This window comes from Rhagoletis pomonella, unplaced genomic scaffold, assembly GCF_013731165.1.
Source record: "Rhagoletis pomonella isolate Grant_MI unplaced genomic scaffold, Rhpom_1.0 Rhpom_scaffold_00004, whole genome shotgun sequence".
In the NCBI taxonomy this organism is placed as follows: domain Eukaryota; kingdom Metazoa; phylum Arthropoda; class Insecta; order Diptera; family Tephritidae; genus Rhagoletis; species Rhagoletis pomonella.
Window position 1 is genome coordinate 72,028,522 of NW_023458558.1, and position 15,651 is coordinate 72,044,172.

At 33.4% G+C, this 15,651-nt stretch overlaps 1 protein-coding gene across 1 annotated transcript in view; it reads left to right on the forward strand.

Moving 5' to 3' along the window:
• Nucleotides 1–15,651, forward strand: part of LOC118738070 (putative nuclease HARBI1) — a 122,284-nt gene that overhangs the window by 34,041 nt on the left and 72,592 nt on the right. The window lies entirely within an intron of this gene.

Genomic DNA, 15,651 nt, shown 5'->3' on the forward strand with positions numbered 1-15,651 from the left:
CATAGCATGCATTTAGGCGCCTGGTGTTAGCAGTCGCGTCTAAACATCGCTAAATGATAACAAGTGTTCATTTTAAAGTGTTGTACGTATTTATATGAAGTGCTTGCATATTCGCTTGCCTAAATGCCATTTTCCCACACAAACAATAGTAACAACCAAGAACCAATCCGAAAAATCGAAGGGAAGACATAAATGTCGTCCATGCCTTATTCTGAAAATGATTTATTTTACTTTTATTGTGTACTATGTAGCAATAGAAACATTTGAAAAAGAAATTATCCAGTTTGGTTTTATTAAAAGCAAATGAATATTAAAATTGGAATATTTGGTCATAATTTATTTTTCATTACACAATTTTAAGTTATACCAAATAATACGTTTTTACATTGTGTGCTCAAGTTTTATTGTTACATTTAATAATCTTGTAATTTCTATATCAATTCATATTTAGTTTTTTCCAACTCTTAAAAGTGTAATCATATGCAAATATATTTTCTTAAATTAAACAACCAGTTAAAAATGACTCGCAGTCATAAATCGAATTGCGCGATTACTTTGTACCGGCATAAAATATATGTATGTATGTACATACTACGTATACAAACAAATGTACACAGCACATAAATATGAGTAGTACAAAATTATACATATATGCACAAATATTTGACAATAGGAATGTTTTTGTTTTTGATTTATAATGTTTATCAAAAGCATGCACATATCACTTACATTTACTAAGTTTTTTGAGCAAATTTGAATGCATTGATCATACTGAGTGCATGACTTTAACTGCATTTAATTTTTCTTCTTGTAGTTACTTATTAAATTGTTTTCATATTCTTATAAAAATACTCGATTCCCATTTGTAGGTACATAAAACATTGTATGCATTTTAAATATGTATGTACATATCGTAATCATCAATGCAAATGAATGACTTCTGCGAATAACTTCTTAAATTTTTTGTACATCGGAAATGTCAAATCGAATTCATATAAGGTGGTAGCGGTAGTACAAAATGAAACACTTACTTACATGTATGTACATATTTTGTTTTTGCTTTCGGTACACAAAGGCCAAATTTCAACTATTCTTAACTCGAAAATGACTGCAAAAATTAGAGAGCAACACTCAGTGAGAGTCCGAAGTAGTCAGATTTAAGCTTAGTATCCAGCTCTTAAGAAAACGGTCAAGAAAAAATTGCCATTATTTCGCGTGTGTGTCCAAGGAATTTTGACATTTTTGATAACGCACAGCCTGTTGCCTCACTCTTTCCTCAAGAAATAATGGAACGGGCATATATTTCTGTTGCAAACCTGGGTTGCCTTGTGCTCTTTTTTCACAAAAAAACTTTAGAAAACCGTAGTAGAAAGCGTACTAAATTTCTGAAGAACTGCGTACTGCCTTAAGGAAATTTGACTCAAGAAAATTTCTTAGCCATTTCTTGTACGTCATTTTATATGGAGTTTTTGTTTGCTGGATACTAAGCAATAGTCAGAAGAATTTTTTCTGGCAAAATCCTGAAAAGTGTCAAAACAACTGAATTTAAATTAACGGAAATTAAAGAATCCGCAAAAAGTGAGAATAATGTAAAAAGTAAATTGAAATTGGGAGGCAAAACATAATTGATATGGTAAGTGTTTATTGTGCTTGTGCTTGTGTGAATGTGTTTTGTACATACATTTCCATTCTTATTTGACGTTAGTTTTGTTGTTGCCATTCTTTGGACAAAAAATTTGGTGTTTTACGTTCCTATACTTTTCCTGTTATTCTCTTTTAGTGAGCGCATTTTGCTTACGCTCTGGCATTTTGACACTTTTCAGATTTTAGTTCAAAAAGATAAGGAATGAACCTAATCGCTTTAACTCATAAGAAGTTTTGGTATCTGTGTACCGAGGCTAATTAAAGCAGCTGTTCTAGCAACACCAACTTATGTAAATTCGCCTTGGAGAATGTTTACAGAGCTGTTCGACCGATGCCTATAAATCTCGTATTTTTTTTAATTTGGCTTTGAATTTTGGTAAAGAGGTTCTTCCAACAAAAGTCGGACATTATGCATTGATGACGATATGTATGTACAACTTATCTTAATTATGAACTATGGGCATTTTTATAAATACGTTTTACACATACAGTGACGAACAAAAGTATTGGCACAGTGAATTTTTCGCAATATATGCAAAGTTCTTTATTCTCATTTATTTTGGATAATGTTTTATAAAAATATGGTTTATGCACAAAAAACATAAAAATAAAATCTTTATACTTTGAGCAAAACTCAGGAAAATTTAATAAATTTGCATACTAATTTGCAACTTTTTATTCAGATTTTTTAGAAAAGTTATAAGTATGCAGTTTATATTTTTTGGTGTAGTAATAACCATATTTTTATAAAAAATTATCGAAAATAAATTAGAATAAAAAACTTTGCATATATTGCGAAAAATTGACTGTGCCAAAACTTTTGTTTGCCCCTGTACATATTTTTAAATATCGACTGTTACAAACATACATATGTATGTACATATATACGTACATATCCATTTCTTATAATGTACATCAGGGATGTAGCGAATATTTGCATTCGCATTCGTTATGCGAATTATTCGCATCATTTTACACATTCGCATTTGCATCAAATGATACGAATGGCACAGAGTCCACTCTAATATTGTTGAAATAGCTTTAAGTTTCTTAACAGGGTGCAGACAATAACCGGCTTTTAGCTTCAGGCGCTAAACGGTTAGGTAGTTTATCAAGCAACATTGATGGGCCTTCAACAAGTACTGCTAAAAGTCTTATAAGCAACCTAGAACTAATTTTACACTGTATAGGTTAAGCACTCGTTCAATGTTCTAATAATTTACACAATTTTTAAGTAATAAAAACGATAATTTAAGTTGATTATAGTTTTTTAATCCTATTCCCAACATTTGTATTGGCTTTCGCACATTCCCATTCGCGTAAAATATGAAAAATATGACATTCGAAACATCCCTAATGTTCATAGCGATGGTCGTCTGCAATAACGACACAACTCAAAACTCAAAAAATTAAAACTCTTACTACTGTCAACGGTCTCATATCCCTAATCCATGTCGAATCCATATCTAATAGTTACTACTTACTTAAGTAATCCCTGCTACTTACTTTAGTAAGGATTAGAAAAGGATTGGAGACATGAGCTATTTAACAGCAGTTAAAGTTTTTGTTTTGAGTTTTGTTGTTATTGCAGAGGCCCATCGATGAATGGGAAAGAATAAAACAGTATTAGTGTCACCCCTGAGTTTTAGCGTTTCATTTTGAACTTAATCGCCAACAAAAATTGGCTTGAAAAAGTCTGTGTTGTATTTTTTTTAATCTTGGTTGAAAACTAATATCTTTAATCTGGCGCTTGTAACATTGCTCTCTTAATGAAAAGTTTTAAATGAAGTGCTGCATACGGACATAGGATTTGAAAAAAAAATATATACATATATAACTAGAGTTCACGCTTTGATGCGAAACTGTGTGCGTTTGAGCGAAAGTGCGAAAATCGGTAGTTTTTTACAACAAACAGAAGACACCGTTGTGGCGCCATTTCGCACAAACGCACAGCAAAGCAAAAAAAAAACAAGCGCTAATTTTTGCCTTTCGCATTTTCGCATCAAAGACTACTATAGTCCTGAAAAGGTGATTACAAAAAAAAAAATTTGATTTTCTTTGTTATATAAACGTTTGTACGTTTTAATGGTACCTAGGAAGAGGAATTGTTTTCATTTCACTATACCATTTCTACCTTTTTAATAACAAAAACCAGAAATTAGGCAGCACGCACCGCAGACAGTCGATGTGCATAAATCAATGGGAGCGCTCATTAAGCGGCGGTAAGAGCAAATTTTATTCGCGCGACATCGCTTATAATCTATCTGTGTACATTAGTTAAGTGGCTTACCGAAACCCCAACATACCAAATTTTGGCATTTCACTGTCAAAGCTATGTCGTCTTAGGCTAAGCGCATAGTGGAGCGGCGAGCATCGAGTAAAGCGTCGACTACAAACGTATATGTTTCAATGAGAGCGCACATAGTGATAAGAGCCCGGAATTCTATGCATTTACATTTTTTTTTGGTAAGTCATAGGAACTTAAAGATTACAAATGTTGCAAATAAAAAGTTTTGTGTTACGATGAAATCGATTTGTCAGTGCATATTCTTACATTTTTGCCTTAAATGCATACATAGGCATATTTTATCAAAAAAGCGTTTTCAACGCATTTATTTTTTAAACGCCGTTTTTCTAGAATGGACAAAACACTCAACAATCGCATTGATCTCTCCATACAACTATTAGGTACTGATTTCGTCGAAAATTATTTTAATATCACTGGCGCAGCGCCATATATCGAGCCATAACCGCCAAAAAAACATAAGCGAGTGAGGACCCCCGAAATGGTAGCGACAGGAATCGGCGAAGGGAAGCAACTTGAGGGTTGAAATTGTTTCCAAGGTACCGTGTCTTGTGGAGACTGCTGTTACTACTTTTCAAGGTGTGCAGGGTGAACTTGGGCAAAAAATCAAGGATAAATTGGATACCATTCTACAAAAATATAAGGGGTTTAAGGAACTTAAGGGATTATCTGGTGTGCTAAGTAGCCAAATGGCCGCAAGAGACGGCTGTTTAGCAGGGATCACACGGCTTGATTATTTGTACACATTTGTACATTTTGGCAGTTACAGAGTGATGCTGTCTGGAAATTCTTTTATTGAGCTGAACTCATATTTCTAAACAACACCACTATGTGACTGCCAAATTGTACAAATCAGTACAAATGTACAAATCGTGTGGTCCCTGCTTAATAGCTATATCCCAGTGAACTTAGCTTGCTTTAAGTACGCCCCAATCACCAATGTTGACGTAGAAAGAACGTTCTGCTTATTCACAATATTTTTGCGGCAGGGAAAAGGGAACGCTTTAAGTTTGAAAATTTTAAGGAATAATTTATTTTTTTGCCAATAGAGCCCTGAACAAAGCAAATTAAAAAAGTATGGAAATTAAATACGTATTTTTAATTTATTGTAAATGAAGTTTTACTTTTTACTTCAAGTGCTTAATTTTTTTAATACATACATGTCTTAAAATTTTAGATATACATATTTTAATTAATTTTGAGTTTTTCGTAGCAATAAAAATTACAATATATCCTTGTGTTAATTATAAACTTGTAATAAAGTATGAAAAGTAAATAAAAAAAATTAAAAAGCAAAATAAATGCGAGAAGTCTTTTAGCATATTTTAAGGTTTAGTGCATATTTTTGATTTTTAGTGCACATTATATGCGCGTAATTTCGATTTTTAAGCGCATAAAAATCCGGGCCCTAGTGATGAGCAAAGAGCACATACGCGTAATTGACGCTTTCTTCGATGCTATGATCGTCCCTTCAACAGCTGGCTATGAATACATGAATTCCAATGCAGCCGTCCACATAACCAAAAATTTTGCAACGCTAATACTAACACAAAGCAGAAAGATGGCGACCTCTCACCTTTTCGCGTGCGTCGTTCGGCAGCTGTTGCAAATAATTAAAATGAGGTCAAATATTTTTCTTTTTCACTTTTTTGTCAAAGGCGGGCAAGAAATATCGTTTTTCATGCAATTGTTGATATGAAATATTAATTTATCTGTCGTCAATATGTTAATTTAGTCGCTAAAGTATTCGCTGCAAAGGCAGCATACTTTTAATGTATGTTCTGTCAGTTTTACCAGACTTAATAGGAGAAGCACGGGCTCAGGGCTAATCTCAGATAGAGGATGTTCACTGTAGTCAGTGTGCCTAAATATTTCTTCATTAGATCAAGATTTTGTTAAACCAAAAATCATATTTAAAATAATTATTTTTTTTTTGTGCTGGTAAAAGTTGATGTTGTATAGGCCCGCATGTAGCTCTAAAAAAAAATCACTAGAAATAATCAGCCCTATTCTGCATTTCGACTCGAATCGAAATTTTCTCCGTTTGGCAACTTTGGTATTCTGCGTTCCGTTTCCTTTCGATCAATCTTCGAAATTTACGATTATACCTATTCTACATTTCGATCGTAGTTCCGTTTTTCTAAGTTGCAAATTTGTTGACGGAGAACGTTTCAATTCTTATTATCGTGGGTTTAAATAATAAATTTTTATAAAAAATTTAAGTAAAATATACTGTGCATGATTGTAAAAGTCATCATAAATGAATTTTCTCGATTTCTGTGTTTTCGCGAGCGGTAATACGGGCAATACGAAAAATTGGCTCAAATAATGGCAACCAAAAGGGATATTGCGCGACGTTTTCAAAGTGGAAGTCCAGGCGTTTTTGTTTACATTATTTATAAATGAGACTGTGAAATGCACTGAATACCAGTTATTCTTTTTATATAAAATTAATAGATGTGTGCACATAGATACATACATACATAAAATGTGAAGTTACATAAAAAATATGATTTTATTATTGCACTCGGTTTTACTAACTTTTTAAAAAGAGGGGCGTATGTTGTCTCGAATTCGATTTGCTATGGTAAGATAAGCTTTGTTCTTCCCCTCCTCCTGACGGCTTTCAAAATGGGATTCATTTGCGTTCAAATCTTCCACTCTGTAGTAAATGCAAATGTTGTGGAGTGCTCAAACAACGTTTATGATTTCACTGACTTTAAGCGATAAGTAATACAGTTCAAGATGAATTCCTTATGACTCTTCACTCATCTGAAAAAGATCAAACATGTCCCTAAATCTCCGCCTTTCAACTTCCGCATCAGCAATCTGGGACTCGTTCTTCTCTTCAAGCAATAACGCCGCGGCTATGGATTTCATTCTTATAATTATGTATCCACTTAAATTTTATTTTTAAATTACAGTGATGCTATGTATATTTAGTTATTTTAAAATATTAACAAACTTTAACTTCATATGCTGCTATAGTTTGGTGGCAAATATTTCTTTGTTTTGTTTCGATTTCACACATTCCTAGGCAAACAGCTGATTTCGAAAGATGTTTTCTCTCTTCCTCTTCTTCTTTCGTTTCGATCGTAACGCAGAATACCTAAGTTCGATTCCAGCGGAGCGGAATGCGGGAACGTAATCGAAATGCAGAATAGGACTGAATAATAATAATGGCGGAGGTTTGCCGTTATCTGACGAGGGGCTACCGCTATTAGAAAAAAACCTTTTTTGTTTTTTATTTTTTGTTGTTGTGTAAAACCAGGCTTGAACCCAGCCCTGCGAAATTTTAGCGCGAACTGCTAACCACTACACCACAGCGACCGCCGCTATTATTATTTATTTCTGTTGATACGAAAAGTACTTTGTGGTTGCTGTATATTTTATTGAAGAAATAGATACATACTAGTGAACCCGCACGGCGTTAATACACCAAAATTGAGTTTAACATTTTAAACAGATGGCAACACTATTCACAAACGTTAATGAATATTGCAAATGTTTCAAGTAAATTCGTACATTCCTTTTTGAACGAAGAGAGGTCTCACATGGCGTCGGTTTTTCATTTCCTAAAAATTCAAACCACCCTGCACCGCTAAAAAAAAGCCGCAACTTCAAAAAATAAAACTTTAATGCACATTTAGAATGACGGTGCTGATCTGATGACCTTCACATAAAAGATCTGATGACCATAACAAAAAAATATTTATTTATAAAAATTAACTCAAACTAATTTTTTCGGTATATTATGGGTAGTTATGGAACCCGATTTCATCATGTGACTGTCTGCGCGCTAGCGCATCCTGTTAATCCAGTTCTCTTGGTGATCTTGGTGACGGTTTCTGGCTCTATCATAAGAAATGCCCGACGTACGCCTTAAGGGCCTGAATCGTTAATAGATTATTCGCATTATATCAGTCCTTCACGGCATGGCTAAAAAAAGTCTAATGGCGTGAAATCGCGGCTCCGAGGGGCCAATTGACTTCACCGAGACAGCTGATAACACAATTACCGAACTTTATCGCTCAAAATAAAAATCGAATAGATAGCAACCCTAACAAAAATATTTTCAAACTAAAGTTTTATTAAAACTCTTTCTTTTCCCACTCATATTTTAATATTTCATTAAAATTGTGTAAAAGCTAAATAAAATAGGCTTTTCAAACAGGTGGCAACCCTCTTCGAAGCATTTTCAAACTGAAATCTTTTAAAGCTCTTTCGTCTGATACTTTGATAAATAATTCAAATACCTGAATAATTAAATTGAATTTAATTTTTTTATCACATGGCAACGCTCCTAAACAGTTCAGATATAAATCCATCTCCAACCCATGAACGATTAAATCACATCTTTTAGTAATTTATTTAACTTAATAATTCATTTAAATTTAAAATTTTCAACAGCTGGAAACTTTCTTCAAACCATCAAACAAAATTTTAATGTTTAAACTGAAGATTTCTTAGCACTCTTTCGTTTAACACCCATATTTTAATACTGCATATAACATGGTTTTAACTAAATTCGGCTTTTAAAGCAGGTGGCAACCCTTCTCAAAACATTTTCAAATTACTTCCTTTTTAAACACCTTTAGTCTGGACCAGTATTGCCGTTGTGCGACTAAAGGGGCAATTTGACCCTTTCTAAGCGCTAATACCCTTTGACCCGACTTTGAAAATTTTGATTGACCCTTTTCCAAAATTATGTCCGACTTTTGCCCCTTTTCACAGATTTTTTTAGAAATTGTTTGCAGAACTATGCTACTAAAAAATATTTCCTCCTGTTAGTGCGAAAAAATGCATCCCCTTAAACTTTTAAAGGAAATGCAACTCTTCTCCTTGCAACAACTCGGTTGCTGTGTATGTTTGCAAAGCTTGTCGAACTATTTACATTTTATATTCAACAGTGAAACGTTCGAGCAGCGAAAAGACTTTATAATACATGTAAATTTTATTTTGCCTTTGGTTCTCAGAATTATTCTTTTACTAGTAAAAATAACCAAAATAAGTTTGGTGACACTTTTTTTCGTCAATTACCCCATCTCTGCATTTTTCTGAAAATTCTCAACGGCAACACTGGTTTGGACCCCTGTGGAGGAACATTTTTAAATTACCTATGTAATTTCCCTGTTTAAAATTTTTTTTTTGATTTTTTAAACGGGGGCAACACTCTCACAGTTAAGTTAAGAAGCAAACTTTTAATAACCATTCTGAGTAATACCTATGGCAACTCTTTTCAAAAAGTAAAACCTCATTGCACCAACCAGGCCTTTTAATTTGACACCTCATTAAAAAACGGCCTCGAGCTCAATAAAAATTGTTGAATATAATTGTTATAAGGCCATAAAATAACAAAAAAACAAATTATTTAATAATTTTAATTTAATTTTTTTAACAGGTGGCAACCCTCTTCCAACACCTCAAAAATATTTTGTGTGTTCACCCTAAAGTCTTAATATTCTTTCCTTTCACATCATTATTTTGGCACTTCATATAACTTCTGGATAGTTTTATTAAATTCGACATTGCAAGAAGGTGGCAATCCGCTTCAAAATATTTTCAAATGTATACCTTCTGAAGCCCTTTCGTTATGGAGACATATGTTGAAACATATTTCTCCAAATTAATTTTCTTAATTCAAATTAAATTTAATTTTTTAAACAGGTGGCAACCATCCTTAAGTCAAGCTAAGAAACAAATATTTTCAAAACCCTTTCCACTGATACCCATTTTGTAATAATTGATTTTTTTAGATAATTTGGATGTAATTTTTTAAAAGGTGGTAACTCTTTTCAAAAGAGTAAAACTTTATTGCATACCTGCAGTCCAAGAGTTTTAATTTGACACCTTATTTTGGAAAATCATACGACCGGTGCTGTTATGGCGGCATTGCTTATTAAATAATTTATATTAAATTGTTCTAGAAGTGGCAACTCTATTCGAAAAATAAAACCAGTTTGCACACCTACAGGCCAAGAACTTTAATTTGACACCCCATTTTTGAAAATCGAACGGTGCAGATCTTTTATGCGGAACAAAGAATGCCTTCGCGTATTACATATATAGATTTGAACTTAATTTTTTAAAAGGTGGCCATTTTTTCGAAAAAGTTAAACCTTATTTCATACCTACAGCCAGAGCCCTTTGATTTGGCACCTCACTTTTGGAAATCGAACGAACGGTGTGGATCTGATGGCATTGATTATTAAATTATTTGAATGCAATTTTTTATCAGGTGGCAACTCCCTTCGAAAAAATAAAACCAGTTCTTGGTCTACAGGCCAAGCGCTTGAATTTGACACCGCGGTGCAGATCTTTTATGCTGTACAAAAAATGCCGTCGCGTATTATATATATAGAAGATGGGGAAATCTTTTGAGATGTGGACATTTTGCGTACTGGCATATTGTTGGCGCCACAAAGCAGCTGCATTGCCAAGTGCGGTTTCTATACCTTCGTTAATACTACAAATATCAGTAAATAGCTATTCATAACAAAACCAATTAAATAAATAATTTACTTGCTAAAATCGAGAAAATTAGGAAATTTCTAGTGTAACTCGCATAAAATCTACTTTTTATCCTACTTAATATTATAAATGTGAAAGTTTGTATGTTTGCATGTTTGAGAAACCATCACGCGGAAACGACTGAACGGATTTGCATAGAATTTTGTAAACAGATATTTAACTTATGACCTAGATTGGGAAACAGGCTACGTTTCTTACGAGTTTTTACCTGTTAAAAAAGTTGTATTTATTTAATATGCGGAAACGACTGAACGGATTTGCATGAAATTTTGCACACGGATAGCTTATGACCTAGGTTTAAAAATAGGCTACATTTCTTTTTAAGAGTTGCCACCTGTTAGAAAAGTTTACTTAAAGTAAATACGCGGAAATGGCTTTACTGATTTCCAGGAAAGTTTGCACACTGATAGTTTACGACCTAGGTTGAAAAATAGGCTACTTTTTTTAAGTTGCCACCTGCTAAAAAAGTTTAATTAAATTAATACGCGGAAACGTCTGACCGGATTTGCATGAAATTTTGCACGCAGATAGTTTATGACCTAGATTGGAAAATAGGCTACTTTTTAAGAGTTGCCACCTGTTTGAAAATGAAATTTCACACACATATGGTTTATGACCTGGATTGAAAAATAGGCTACTTCCTTAACCGGTTTCTCGATCAGAACGAAATTTGGTACACTTACTACGGATTTCACAAAGATGGTCTTGGACTGAAAGCAATTCCGATAACCCATACAAATTGGAAATTTCATAATACATTCATATCTCTCGAAGTATTTGTGGGAGAGAACTGGAACTTGGTATAGAGATATGTATGTGAAGTTATATTCACACTCACAGAGAAAACTGGACGTATTTGGAAAAGAGGCGTAGCACCTCCCATACTGACTGAAAGTTTCATATTACATATCTCTTCAAATATTTGGGGTAAAGTACTCAAGCTTGATATGGAAAAACATATGTATGTATGTATGTGAAACTAATCCCATACGCATGGAGAAAAATGAGAGTTAAGTTCATTCAATAGAAAAGGGAGAGCCGGCTTCGGCCTTATAATCTAAAGCTCTCATGATGCATTCATACCTCTTGAGGCATTTAGTTACAGAATGAGAAGTGGTATTTTATCAAGACCAGGTTACTAAATTTGAGTTGGAAATATTAGAGCCCCCCGTCGCACCTCCAAGAAGGTTACACGTTCACGCGTCGTATTCCTGGAACCATTCTAAGGTAAACTTAGAGGGATTGATATCTTTCGTATACCTAGCGCGTAGACGAGATTTTATAATTTCATAGTTTTAACAGATTGGGCACAGAAGTAAAATATAACATCATTAAATTATTTTTCATATTTGTATAAAAACCTGGGGTGAAACCCGCGGGTATAAGCTTGTTAAGGTATAAATTCTTGAGCGGTCAGACCTAAAGCTCGGAGTTTTCAGACGGTTGTTTTTAGGTTCTGGGGAATAAAAAGACAGATATTAAACAAATGTGCCAGTTACCAAATGTAAGAAAAAAGGCTGCTCACAACTGCAACTGAATTTCGCGTAATTATAAAAAGCATGCATTTTCGTATGATAGTCGTTGAGCGGTACTTATTTTACATCTGTGGCTATAAAGTATACTTCTTTACTTCTTGAGAAGAAGAATCCTAGGTTAAAGGACAACCTGCTACTTATCATTTCTAAAAATTGTCTTGAGAAAACGCGTGATTAGTGCGCAATTTTTTAATTAATAATAGTTTTTCGTTGAGCACAATCAATCAAAAGCAAAAAAATGCATAAGTCCTGGTGTAATATTCTGTATTTGTGTATTTGGTTATGTCTAAAAAATGTTTACCTCTAAAAATTATTTTAATGGTCAGTACTGTATAAACCTTACTAAAATAAATGCGAATGGTTTGTTTGTTACGGTTTCACGCTTTAACTACTCAACCGATCATAATGAAATTTCGTACACTGGTCATTTAACTTAAAGTAAATTATAGGACAGTTTTTATCTCAATTATCAAATGGGCGTGGCACCTCACATACAAACGGAATTTTTCTTACTGCCCTGCAAACCAAAGTTCCTGAAATCTTAAGGAAATCGTTAGGAGTATCTCATTTCTGCAACGATTTTTCAACGAAGTTTCAAAAAAAAAACTTATATGAAGTGGTTGACACGAACTCGTAGAGAAATTTCTGTACGATAAATAAAGAAAATTCTTAAAGATATTCTTCACATAGCACCATTATTTTCGTTGCTTCACAGATTTTCTTCCGAAATTTCGTAAAAGAATGGGAATTTTCCTTATTTTATTTTATTTTGGAAAATTCGGCAAAAAATCGAATTAAATCTTAACTAATTTTTTAAATTTCTTTACAATGCAGAATACTCTGAAAAAATGGTTAGCAGGGCGCATAGAACTTGGCATGGAGTTCATATATACTATACTGATGGAAAAAATGTGGGTTCTTGGAAAAGGGCCCGTAGCACCTCCCATACAGACTGAATGTTTTATACTACCACCTGTTAGGGAATTAACTTCAATTCAAAGTATTTTATAGGTTAAATTAATGATTACAAAATGGATGTCGAATGAGTCGTTGTATCCCGGAAATGGTGATTCTTAGGAACAAAAGCGTCTTATCGGTTTTTAGAGATAATGCATGATTTACACTTTTGTCTAACCTATTTTTATGATAAAACTTACCGTTTAGCTGAAAAATGGTAAAAATCAATTTATGTGACTTTGACCTTGAATAATTTTGTTTACAGATCTGGGATCAATAAGAACTTTTCACATTTGATTTATAATGATGTTCATAACATTCTTAGCAATTTTTAGAGCTATACGATTTACTGCAACCTTGAAAATCTAACTAAAAATATTCGTTCCGACTTCCTGTGCTTCATTTTATATGAATTTTGAGTTTTTCTTGAGAGCTGCAGACAGGCCCATTGAAAAAATCAAAGTTATTCGATAGTTTTTGGTTTTACTTTTTTCGAAACTTAGCGTCATTTTGTCAATTAGATTTCAATATTTATCTGCCTTTCAAAACATTCTTTTTAGAATAAAATTCGTGTTTGAAGAAAAGTTAAATTTTAAAACCTAGTTGAGGAAACGATTCTTAGGGAGATTCACCGTTACAAAATAAATGGAAATAATAAATGTCATTCCTAAATGCACATGCTTATTTCCTTGACATTCTACCAAATAACATTTCTTAATGCAATTGAGTGCGTTTTTATTGACGGTACAAAATTCTTTAGTAGGATTCAGTTTGCACAATTAAGGCCCTTTTATTTATATATTTATTCACAACTTTTTTACTCGCTTATGTACTGGGATACTAAAATTATTAATGACACAAGGAATTCTTAAGCAAACAAATTTTACCGACTTCAATGCTCATGTAGAACTAAACCCTTCAGGTACCACCCTTTTCCGATAAAAACGGATTATCGAAAACGCTTCACGTGGTTCAAAGTTATACTGTAACATAAATAAAAAAATACTCTGACACCTCTGTTTTGAAGACGGTTAAACAATTCTGCAAAAAAAAAAAAACAGAAAAGATTGCATAAAAATCTACTTATGTTTTGTATGTGCGTAGTATAAATATGTAATGTTCCTCAACTTGTACATATAATTAAAAATATAATGGCACTATAGAATGGCATAAATCGAGTTTATGCATTATTTATTCATTCTAATAAGTAATTTAAATATTTCACCAATTATAGATACAACCAATACTTCCAAATGGTAAAAAAATCATATAATTTTAGATGATCGGTTGTGGGCAACTCGACAAAGGCAAAATATCTCAATGGTATAAGGCCTTCTTAATTCACTGAAAGTGTCTTCTCCACTTCTTTTAGAAAATAATTCTGAAGGAATGTTCCGTTATTATAAACCATCGCTTGAACTAAAAACGGCGGATGATAGTAGTAGCAAAATATTTACAGTAGTAGTACAACCAAATATTTTGAAGCATTAAAGTAGTGGCGAAAATGTCGTCTATACGTAAAAAATACAGCTGCATAACTAAAGTCCAAGGAAGAACTGATTCTGGATGCTGTCTTCAATATTTATGAAGAAGCGAAAGTAAAAGTTCTGGACTCTGCTGAATATCATAATTAGGACTCGGAATCTCATGCACTAAAAATCGAAAATATGCGCATGTAATTTGCATACAAAGTTCAAAAATATGAGCTATAAACAAGTAAAATATGCAATTCAAAATATATTCCTAATATTTTATTGCCGGTACAAAAATAAATAACAAATGTATTTTAACAAGAAAATAACGAAAACAATTAACTTCAAAATACAATACTTATTTATGCATAAAATTAGTTTATAATTTAGCGCAGCCACAATCTTGTGGATATAGAAACATTGAGAGTTTAATAGTGGTTCAGATGGATGTTCGATTGGTTTAAGTGGTGGCAAGATATTAGTAAGTTTGTCATTTTGATTCCACAACTCAAACAACCTACAGCCGTTTGGCGGCTCTAATGAATTTCAGTACCTCATACAGAGAGAGGCAGCTGCACTCTACAACATCCTGCAGGAATGGCTTGCCGAGTGTCTTAAGCATCATCCTTGCGAGAGCTGGACACTCGCACAGGAAGTTTCGACTGTCTCTATATCGCAACTACGACAAAACCTGTTGAAGGGTAATCCAATCCTTTCGGCATATACCCCACCGGGACAGTACCCTGTGCACACTGCAGTAAGTTTGTAGGTATCTTCTTTGTTAATTCTTAAGGGAGCTTTGGTTTTAAGTGGGTCGTAGGACACCTAGAATTGCCGGGTAATCCTGTAGTATCCTTCACAGTTCGACCTCTTCTTGGCCTTCGAGTGATAAATTTTGGTATTTTTTTTTGGGACACATTCAGCGCGGAGCCGCACCTTGCCAGGTCGTCCGCTGCCTTGTTTTCGTAAATGTCTCTATGTCCCGGGACCCATATCAGGGTAATTTTGTATTGATCAGAGATATAGGCTGGCTCTCTCCCACAATTCTTCACAAGTTGAGATTTAACAGAGGTATAAGAGAGTGCCTTAATGGCCGCTTGGCTATCCGAGAAGATATTCAGATGAATATTTTGGAAAAAGTTATAGGTATTTTTTAAATGGTTGTATTTTTTTATTTAAATAGTTGTAAGTAAAAAAAAGCAGAAAT